We start from the raw sequence: 11604 nt of genomic DNA, 5'->3' as shown, positions 1-11604 counted from the left end.
TGTTTCTGGATTGATGCATGTCTGCCTTAGGTAAGCCGTCACAGTCTTAACTTGCTTATTCATACTGTTTCTTTCCTCTTTTTTTTTTTTTTTTTAGTTTTAACTTTAAACATAGTTTTATTGAATTGTATAGCAAAGACTCTAGGACACTAGCTGTTTGCAAATATATTGGATTTGAGATGACCTCAGAGGCTAGAGCTACATATAATTCAGACTGTGCTATATCATATAAACATTTCAGTCTTTGTTTAAAAAAAGGTCATTTTTATTATACGCCTTTTTTTTTTCTGGGCAGAGTGCCTTCACCTGCCCTGTTTTCTCCTATCAGTCTTCTTTATTTACATAACAGTTTCCTTCAACTTATAACTTACAAGTTGACTTGACACGAAGCCGTTTCTTTCTGGATCAGAAAAAGAAAATATGTCATGTATTATTATTCTTTTTTTATTAAACCATCTGGACATCTGGAAGCAGAGTCCAAACCTGTCAGCCTCGCATGTTATAAAGCAAATATGCGTTATTCTATGGAGGAAACGAAAACAGAGGTGTTCTTTCCTCATCTCCCCACCTCATGGAAAGAAGTTTAATTTCTGGGAATTTCTGTGACAGACAGTCTGTACCAGAGAGGAAGGGCACAGCAATTACCTAAAGAAAACCAAAAAAACACAGAGTTTCATCAAACACCTCCCAGATCTTCGAGAGTTTGCTCAAACTCCATTTAATTTTTGACAGAGTGTTTAGATATATAGAAAGGGAAGGACAAGCTTCCAAGCCAAATGTTCTTAATGGATGCCAACTGAGGGAGAAACAATGGCGTGTTGTTTCCTCGGCCATTCGGTCACGTTTGTACTATAAGACTTAATAAATAAGGTGTGTTTACAGCACACAGTGGCTGTGAGACATGCCAGGTGGCGTGTTAAATACACTCATACTTAGCTAAGGTGTTCCATTTCCTAATCTATGTGTCTCAAAGTAACAGAGTCACAACCTGGCATGGTGCTCTGAACAATTAAAAGCAACAGACAGACACTGGAGGCAACACGAATCAACCTATTTCAGTGTTTTCAGACAGCTGCTATTACACAACTAAAAAAAATGCGTTCTTGGGTCCTCTGAGACTTAAAGGGACATAATATACATGAATCGTTTAGCCCACTAAATCCACGGCTCAGTTATCAAGGTTTCAAAGAATCAGTCATAGGAGCTGAAATAGCCAATGCCCTTCCTTCTCTATGCTAACATAGAATTATTCTCTATGAGAATCACATCCAATCTTAAAAATGCAGCATTGTTTTTATATAAAGCTAATGCTTCCCACTCACCAACACTATTTTCATAAACAGAATAGTTTTACTTTGTACGAAGCAACGGGTCTGTAAAGCATTCATGTCCACAACTGTAGCATACATAGACAATGATCTGGTACTTAACAGGCTTCTAAAAATGCCATTCAACCCTATTTATCTGGACAATTCTATGATTCTCAGAGTTGACCCAGGATGATTATTCTAGTCTACCACCTGTCACTCATACAAAATAATAGTGCATACCAAAACCAAACTTGAAGATGCTTCTCTTGATCTCTGTGGACTGACAGGCTGTCTTTTCCCACCCTTCACCTTGGTCAAGAGACTAGTTTCTTCTCCCCACTACTCCCACCGCCATTTCTAAGATCAAAGAAGCATTTGGGATTCTCTGTGACCCATTCTGCAGATTTGTCTGTTTTATGTCACCTTTTACTTGTGAGAAGCCTTGTGGCTGCAGTTCATGCTATAAAAACAAGACTCAGGTTTAGGAGAGCCTAGTCACACGCTAAACGCTCTTGCCAATATTTAAAAAATCCCCTCATTGTCTATAGCTTCCCTTGATAGCTGGACCCACACCTGAGTGGCAGGTTAAGTCTTGTAGATCTCTGAGATTTTAGGCTCCCTCAGGCTAGATTTCTAGAACTTGGAGGCAATTTTGAGAAAGCAATTTCAAACCTTTGCTCTAAGAAAGAACTAACAGAATTTCCCATTATAACTATTCCAACATGCATCTTTAAAGAACCAAAGCCAATGGATTTTCATCAGGCTCAAAGAAAATATTGGTGCTTTTCAAAATCCATCAGAGTTCCTTTACAACCCAACTCTTTTCCTAGGCAAAAGTCTCTGGCTTATATTCAGAACTTCCATAGATTGATTTTTAAATCACAGGTTGATGTGTTTTCATTTAAATGATAACTTCCCACATTTGCTATAGAACAAGATTTACCATTATCACTGGATAGACTCTGCACCTGAAAATAAACTTTATTTTAAGCCACACCTTTCTGTGAAGTTTGACAAAAGAAGGCAGCCAGATTTGGAAGGTTATGAATTCTGCCATGGAACTTGATTCATGGCTTCTAATAAAGATATTTTAATGCTCCTGCCAAGTTCAGCAACAAGGCTTGCCAGAACGTAGAATCTCAAGTAAGCCTACCCCTTAATCTTGTGTGAGAAGAGAAAACAAGCCCAACAGCAACAAGGGTTGGATATAAGGTTCGTCTCTATTACCTTCCCCAGTAAAGGTCAGCTGTGCCCCCCCCAAAAAAAACCATATCAGTAATACCTGGCAGTGTTCAGAGTCAGCAAGAAGAGGGGGCTCTGATCAGTTGAGTATCTATCTACACAGGAAAGTCCCATATATTAACCCTCTTAATATATGTGCTTTCCCCATTAAACAGAGACAGCTTTTGATTACCCAAGTTAGTTGGGGTGACAAGCATGGGGGAGGGAACAAGACCAATCAAAGTGACAGGCAATAAACTCAACTGTGGTTGGCTTTCGATTTTGTTTTTGTGCTTGTGTTGGAATACGGGTGTGTCTGGCATTCTGGGAATTTGCATTTCAGACAAAGTAATAAAAAGACCATAGAAACCTAACTCAGAAAAGCTGGAAAGTCATTTTCGCTCTCCATCTGTTCAGCTTCTGGTTACCCCATTCCCTGCTGGGCAGACAGTCATCTCCACTTCTCCAGTTATTATCTGACTTAATTAAGTGAAGTGGCGTATTTCTTGTTTCTCAACTACAAAATGAAAGCACAATTTTCCAGGGAATAATGATGTAAAACTTGAGCAATCAAGATATGACGGTTTCCTAAGAAAATCAGTGGAATAAAATCAATTTGATTCTTGGGAAATTGTAACTTGCCACACATTTCAGAGATATGTAGCCTAATGCACTTGATAATTGCATACATTTTGCAAAACAAGATTGCTTCTGGAACTTTTACCTACCTGCTCACACACATCCCCCATCTCTGAGACTGAGACTGGGACAAACATCCAGGTAGTGACGCAGAAGAATAAAAATCCAGGAAAAGCCAGTGGGAGATCTGTTGCCGAGCAATGAAACAGGGAGCGACGACTCAAGAACATCTTTCACCTGGAAGTAAAAACCCTCCCCAATGCTGGGTCAATGACATTACAAGATAAAAATATTTTACAATTTATTTAACCTACACATTTTTCTCTTTTCCAAGAGGTAAACACATATATTTGGCAGGTGGAATAAACCAAATGTTCCCTTGCACAGATACTGCCATTTTTGTGGCCGCTTAAAAAATTTTTTTTAATGTATGATTTTGATGTTTTACAATCATTTCCCTAACGCCAAGTCCTTTGAATTACTGTTTGGGATGAACTGAACAGAGTGCACAGATTCCTGAAGCCTGGAAAATTGTTCACCAGAAAGCGTTTTATTTTAGTCAGAGTTGTCTCAGGAGGACAGATATCTCTAAACAATGCGAATTCGGGGACTTGGCTGATATACCGGATATGGAAAATCATGCTCTATCGCCAAGTTTCAGAGATCTTCGCACAATATCTAGATGATTGGATTATATACATGGCAAATCAAAGTGACAAATATCAGTTATACAAATTAATTTCTTAAAGGTATCTAATGATGGTACATTCTAAGTTAAAAATTAGAAATTCATCCCTTTTCTAAAATGAAAGCAAAAAGTTAACATCATTTCTTGTTTTATCAATCCATGCAAAAGTAAACAATATAAAATACTGTTAAATTGTTAGACCCTACTAATATTATAATTGATGCTTTCAACTAACATCTTTGTTGTAGAAAGTGATAGTGTATGTTAGATAAGCACTCACAAGGTTATCAGTAAGATCCAGCTTGACTGGCATTTTTACTCAATGAAAAAAATTTGTTCTGAAAAAACAGGTTAAGAAAAACAACAGGGGCTTCCCTGGTGGCGCAGTGGTTGAGAATCTGCCTGCCAATGCAGGGCACACAGGTTCGAGCCCTGGTCTGGGAAGATCCCACGTGCCGCGGAGCAGCTGGGCCCGTGAGCCACAACTACTGAGCCTGCGCGTCTGGAGCCTGTGCTCCGCAACAAGAGAGGCCGCGATAGTGAGAGGCCCGCGCACCGCGATGAAGAGTGGCCCCCGCTCACCGCAACTAGAGAAAGCCCTCGCACAGAAACGAAGACCCAACACAGCCATAAATAAATAAATTTTAAAAAAAAGAAAAAAGAAAAACAACAGAAATGGGTAAATATAATTGCATATTCATAAGCCAACACTAGACAGAAAATAATCAAAAAGAAATGCAAGTGCTCTCTGACATAGATGGCATAAATAATTACTGAAAGTATGAGTCATAAACACAAAGTCAAAATAGATGAAACAGTGTGTATAAAAAAGATAGATACTTCTTCTATGATGCATCTAGAACTTACTGTGACAGACATTAGAAAAACACATTATATAACAAAAAGGAAAAGATGGTCATTATTTTTCAAAGGATTTGAATTTAGTCATCCAAAGGGTTATGTACAAACTACAGATTGTATACTATTTTTTTTAGAAAATACCAGTTTAGATGATTCTTTCTTATATCCTTCAGTATCATTACATTGGAATAGCTGCACTTAAACTACAAATTTACACAGTAATAGGGCAATCAAAGCTGTATGTAATTTCAAATGACTTACTCTGGACTTTGGAATGTATTATAGGGCTTTCAGCAGGTTCACAATCCCCATTATACTTTGTATTTACAAAAAGAAGGTTGTGGACAGAAGAAATCAGAGATTACAAGCAGGAGAAAGATTCCAATGCTCCCTTTCTGGCTTGAAGATGGGGGGTGGTGTGTCAAGGAATGCAAACAGCTTGTAGATGCACAGAGCAATCCTTGACTGGCAGCCAGCAAGGAATCAGGGACCTCAGTCCTACAATCACGGGAACTGAACTCTGCCAACAATAAGAATGAAGTTAGGAGGTGGATTTTTCCCCCAGAAAAATCCAGATGACAACTCAACTCAGTCTACACCTTGATTTCAGCCTTGTGATACTCTGAACAGAGAACCCAGCCATGCCACACTGGATGTTGATTTACAGAACTGTGCTAGCTGTGGTCCTTTTGTTCCATTATTGCCCAGGGAGCCAAACTGTTCATTTAAGCATCTTGTCAATTCACAACCCTGGGAAACAGAGAGTCCTCATCATGTCAATGTTAGAGGAAGCAAACAAGAGATTAGGGTCTGCCTCTGAGGCTATACAATTTTTTATCTATTTGAATAATGAAATACTGACACATTTTCATTAAGTTTGTGAGCTGATTTGGTGCTTTAAGTATAAAATTGAAGTTGATGGGGAAGAAATAAAATGGAATAGGAGTTGCATAAGAGAACCAAGGAGAAAAAAAAAAACAACAACAATAGAAACGAAACACAGGGTTTGAGTGTGACTGAAAGGCTCTGAAGATGAACCATGTTTTTGTTGTCTTAAGAAACTATTGGTGCTACTTCCTTTGAAAGTCAGTGGTGCTATTATTGTACTATTATTGGAAGTTTAATATTTAAAATAGTTTGTGGCATAAGCAAACTGTAATTCTTTACTCACTAACAACCAGACTCTACGTCTAATTCTAATATTTTCAAAGTTAGAGAAAAGAAATTTGAAATAGTAGGTTGAACCATTGAAACTGTGAATACATGACAAGTTACGACCTACAAAAATGACAGTCTCATATGGTTCAATCTAATAGATTGTTAGGAGAATATTAAAAACGTGACATGACTATAGCCACATAATCTTGGTGAAAAGAAGGCTGAATAGTGATTGAACAACTGGTAGCTCTCGCCATTGAGGACATTAAAGGAAAAATTGGGCTTAGCCTTTAAAGAAAGGGCCTTTACAATTTACATTTACAATAAAGAATACTGGAGAGAGGGATGCTATTTACTGTAATTGGCTACCTTTCTTGCAGCTTTTGAGCAAGATAGAATATTTCTGTGTGGCAACAGAATATTTTAAAGTAAAAAATATTAATTTTTAGTTAAAGAAATAAGATTATATGGTTTGCATATACATTAAATGACAGCATAACAAGATAAACCAGAACATTTTGCCCCATAGGAAGAAGGTACTATATCTCAGAGAACTCCCTCTAAGCTCTTCCTATGTCCTGTTGACCAAAAAAATAATGCAGGAGGCTGCAAATAAGAAGAGTTTATTTGGGGTATAAATAATTGCAATTCAGAAGGCACAGATTCAGGTAACCCTGAAAGAGTGTTCCGGGGAAGAGAAATAATCAGGGGCTTATAAAGACAAAAAGCCACGAGGTTGTTAAAAGTTGACTGGTGAGAATTGTGTTTGTCTCCGATGTGAGTCAGGAAATATTTATCCTTAGGAATCACAAGTTACTTTAGGGTAGGGGTCTGATAAGTACATAGGCTGTTCCAACGTATTTTAGAGTAAGGGTCCAATAACTATCTTGAGTTTCTGGCAGATGTTTTGGATGACATCATCAGGACAGTAAGTGGTCAAAAGGTCAGATCCATCCAGGCTGAGACATACATAAGTCACACATCATTAATGGCCTCCTGGCTCCATTTTAGAGATTCTTTTAGCAACACCAACTCCATTTTTATTTCCCTTCCACAGTCCTTTTGTATCTCTGCCCCATTTTTTATTGTCCCAGGCTAGCCTTCACGGTAAGTCATTTCAGAGATGTCCAAAAATCAACGTAGAATACTTTTTTCCCCTGGCATTTTGTTATGCCAGCAATGATAATCCCCTATCTTGGATTAATCCTATGGTTTCCATCGTTCTCATACCCATGACGGTTGATTGTACTCACTTAATATCATGCTAACTAAATTCAACCAGGCTTAAATTAGTTAGCAATCTTTTCTTCATTATTTCCCCTAGAGTCTATTTTAAATAATTTTCACATTCCTCAAATTCCTAGTATGTCTTCTACACCCAAACCCAGAGGCTATTTCACTGAAAAGGTTTAAGTCATTAATAAGCTTGATTGACTTCCTCTTTTCTAATCTGAAAAGTTTACCTTATTTCCTCCTATTCACTTCTTCAATTTTGTCACAAAGAAAGAAATACCCTGCTCCCATTTTCAAAACTAATCCCTTCACCTGTCCTAACAACCCCATTTTCACCTGCCTCTCCTCCCTCCTTATTTATAAGGTATCTGTTGAATCTCAAGTAAATTCTTCCCTGATGGCTTGATTCCAAGCTACTTCACTGCCCTAGTTTTACTCTGTCTGAATGGTATTCCTAGGTCTCCCTCACAGGCTTTACTCAGTCATTTATTCTTCAATGAGGGATTTCTTAGGAGATTTCTTTTGTGTTATCATCTCTCCAAATTCCCCACCTTGGTGTCTTCACGTCTAGACACTCTATTTTATGTACTTCTTCTGCACAAACTGCCATGGCCTTTACAATGAGCTTTGTTAAGGAAAGCAACTCTGCTACTGTCACCAAACCAGCCTGAACTAGGAGAAATGGAGAGCCTAAAGTACCATCAACATGAGGTAGCTTCATATCTCTCAAACTGTTGGCTGGCCCCGCTTTCTGCATAGCTTTAGAAAGCCTGGTTTCAGACCAATACTTTTACAACCAGAGCATCATACTTGATAAAAATCCTCAAGTTCTTACTGGTTTATGGTTAACCACAGGGAAAGTCCCATCATGCAGTTAGTTGGAAAAATATTTTACAATAATTATCTAGAGAAGTTTGTTTGAAATGATAATGGCCTAGGTTAGACAATCTTGGAGTATTTTATTGAAAATTCTTGTGGCTAAGATGGTCCTTTAGCTATTCATGCTTGAAGTTTGTTCCCAGGTGAAAATGCCTTGGGTCACTTCCCAAGAGACCTTGATTGTCCACTTGAGCTGACCAACAATGAGAAGACATCTCATTCTAAAGCTAGTTCCTCAGGAGTCTTCTCTTTCTGTGGAACAAGCCAGGTTTCTATCCTTCCCCAGTCACCCCGGAGGTCCTCTCAACTTCTTGTCTTCCAGGAAGCCATTCAGAACCAAGGAAGGTTTTCTTCCTCTTTGGAGAAAATTTCTTAAAAATGAAAGAATGTGAAGTAAAGGAATAGAGCTCCAAAAGTCAAGTGAAAGAATCACAGGACTCTCTTAGGGAATAAGGAATGAATATTCCATAAAAACACTAAATTATATTACAAAAAAAGTGCCATGGCTCTAAGGAAAGAATAGAACTGCTTTCTACCTCTTACCTTCAGCAAGCCTGTTATGTGCCTTTAAGTTTTTCTTCCTTGTAATATTGTAGATGCAGTTAAACAACATGGTTTCTCGGATTTCCTCTAGAGCTAATATAATACATAAATTTACTCAGTAGTAAAATATTCTAATATTATAATGCAATATATATTTTGAAAATCTATTTATTTATTTATTATTTTTGGCTGCATTGGGTCTTCGTTGCTGCGCGCAGGCTTTCTCTAGTTGCGGCGAGCGGGGCCTACTCTTTGTTGCAGTGCGCAGGCTTCTCATTGTGGTGGCTTCTCCTATTGTGGAGCAAGGGCTCTAGGCGAGCGGGCTTCAGTAGTTCTGACAGGCGGACTCAGTAGTTGTGGCTCGTGGGCTCTAGAGCACAGTCTCAGTAGTTGTGGCACACGGGCTTAGCTGCTCCACGGCATGTGGGATCTTCCTGGATCAGGGCTCGAACCCATGTCCCCTGCATTGGCAGGCGGATTCTTAATCACTGAGCTACCAGGGAAGTCCTATAATGCAATATTAAAATGAAAAGTTCTTAAGTGTATTCTACATATATGGACATGTTCAACATGAAAGTATACTAACATAAACAGGCTGGATTATTTCTCAGTAGCATTATTAAGCACAAGAGCATTATAGAAGATTGTCTGCTCTTCTAAGAGTTTAGGTAAGACTGGGAGCTATAGAGCTACCTGCCATGCTTCTCACATTTCTAGGGAAATAAAAAGTCTGATGGTAAGAAAAACAGCGGCCAAAGCAAAAAATATGACAATAATTCAGTTTTATTTTTTAAGTCTTTCCACTTTACATTTCTAAAGTTGACAGGTCTATTTCTGTAATTCCCAGAGTATGACTAGAATTGCAAAATTATTTAGTGTAACCCTGAAATTAATGAAGAAAAAGAAGGGGGTGGCAGTAATAATAGCAGGAGTAGGACGGAGAGGGGGAGGGGAAAAAAGAGAATGGGGAGCAGAAGAGAGGGTGGGGGAGGAGGAAGAGATTACAAAGTAAATGGGAAAGTGAAGGTTCTTTTGTTTGTTCTTCTGGCACACTTCCAGAGGTAGGTTCAGACGACAAATAAGAGGGTGACAGCCAGCCCTCTGCTCTAGCTAACCATTATATAGAGTCAGAATTGTTTTCCAGGTGCTACCAATTGGCTTCCAGCTCTAGTTAACAACCTTGTGTATGCTGGGAACAAAACTTGAGCATTCTGAAGGTGTCTGTTACCGCTTCTCTATAATCACTTGTTTTGGAGGTTAGAAATATTATTATGGGCAAACACGCTTGATGGAATTCTGCACCAAGCATTGTTAGAATTATACAAATATGGAAGGTACAGAGTCCATTCTATGAGATTGTGATCTACTACCAGAGGTGAGAAAAGCATGAACACAAATCCATGTTATAAATACATTATGTTGACAGCTACATATATCCAATAGAAATGGTACAATAGGAAAAAAATAATTAACCATTGGACAAAAGTAGAAATTATAAAGGTAGGAAGCAGAAAAGACCAAAATTAAAAATCAGGGTAACGGGCAAAACTACAACTAGCAGACAGCTATCTGGAAACAAACCGAAAAACTTCTTGGAAGAAATGTGGCTCAAGCAGAAATTTGAGAAAGTAGAATATGATTTGGAGTAGGCATTCCAATGAGGATACATTACATTTATAAGGAATTAGGAAAAAAGGGAAAAGGAAAATGGGAAACAGTAAATTCTATCACTATTTCTAGTAACAGAGATAAGCAGATTGGACAATGAGTAAGCATGCCCCCGAGATACACGACGCCGTCACTCTTGTTCTGAGACTTGTTAGTACCTATTACTCTAAAAATAAGTTTATTGCCCAATCGGTAAACTAAGAGAGATATGTGTTTTTGATTCAAAGCTTCTCAGAATTCAAATATTTTTTATAACAAATATTCATGGTGAATCTCTTAAAGGAAACTATGGTATATTAAGAATACTTAACCAGGATGTTGCATTTAGCTATTAGCTTATAAAAGCCATCTGTTAACATAGAAAACAAACTTATGGTAAACAAAGGGGAAGGAGGGGAGGATAAATTAGGAGTTTGGGATTAACAGATACACACTACTATATATAAAATAGATAATCAACAAGGACCTACTGTGTAGCACAGGGAACTAAATTCAATATCTTGTAATAACCTATAATGGAAAAGAATCTGAAAAAGAATATATATATGTATGTATGTATGTGTGTATATATATATAATATATATATATATATATATATATATATTATATATATATACCTGAATCACTGTGCTATACACCTGAAACTAACACAACACGGTAAATCAACCATACTTCAATTTTTTTAAAAAAGCCTACTGTTAAAAGTTTCATGAATTGTGAAGGTCAGTTATTATACACAACCAGTATAAAAATTAAATCATATAAAATTACAAGTAAATAAATTATATTAAAAACTAAGGCAATGAATACTCAAAATTCATCACTTTCTAATTATCTTATGAAGAGTGGGAGAATATGTACCTCAAAATACGCCTCTTTGGTGTGCTGATTATTTTGAGCTGTAGGCTCTCAAAAAAACGGCAAATGCAGGGAGAGGCTTTCTCTGAACTCTCATTTGCCAAAAGACAGGGCCTCCAAAAGGGACTCAGTTGTCACAGACCACCCTCCCCGGGAGCTTCATCAACTAGGAAGGAGGGACTCTTCTCACAGGAGAGAACAGAGGTCAACACCACACCGAGTCAAACTTTGTCACAAACTCTCATACCTCCCACCCATTCTTTTAAGGGCCCATTCATCTTTCCTAACAATCATTTCCTCTCCCCTAAGAGGCCTACATCCCCTCTCCCCTTTCCCTACTGAGATGGCATTTAAACCTAAATGCTAAGCCATTTCGGGGAGTGACTCATTTTTCCCTGAGTATCTCCCATGTATTCCTGAGGTATCCATGTTCATAAACTTCTGTGTGTTTTCCTCTCGTTAATCTGTGTGGTAAAGCTCATAAGGTAGAGGGAAATGTGTTTTTCCTCCCATACAGTTCTGGTCTTGAAGTTACTGATGTCTGTT

At 38.0% G+C, this 11604-nt stretch overlaps 1 protein-coding gene across 2 annotated transcripts in view; it reads right to left on the bottom strand.

The window, feature by feature from the left end:
- Positions 1-8796: 8796 nt before the first annotated feature.
- Positions 8797-11604, bottom strand: part of CEP44 (centrosomal protein 44) — a 129211-nt gene continuing 126403 nt past the window's right edge. For both annotated transcript variants that reach the window (XR_009503960.1, XR_009503959.1), the window contains one exon: positions 8797-9039. The gene's annotated coding sequence lies outside the window, so the exon portion shown is untranslated. The remainder of the gene's footprint in view (positions 9040-11604) is intronic.

Source organism: Balaenoptera ricei, chromosome 6, assembly GCF_028023285.1.
Source record: "Balaenoptera ricei isolate mBalRic1 chromosome 6, mBalRic1.hap2, whole genome shotgun sequence".
Classification (NCBI taxonomy): domain Eukaryota; kingdom Metazoa; phylum Chordata; class Mammalia; order Artiodactyla; family Balaenopteridae; genus Balaenoptera; species Balaenoptera ricei.
The sequence above is the reverse complement of the archived record's forward strand: the minus strand, read 5'-3'. Positions and strand labels throughout refer to the sequence as shown.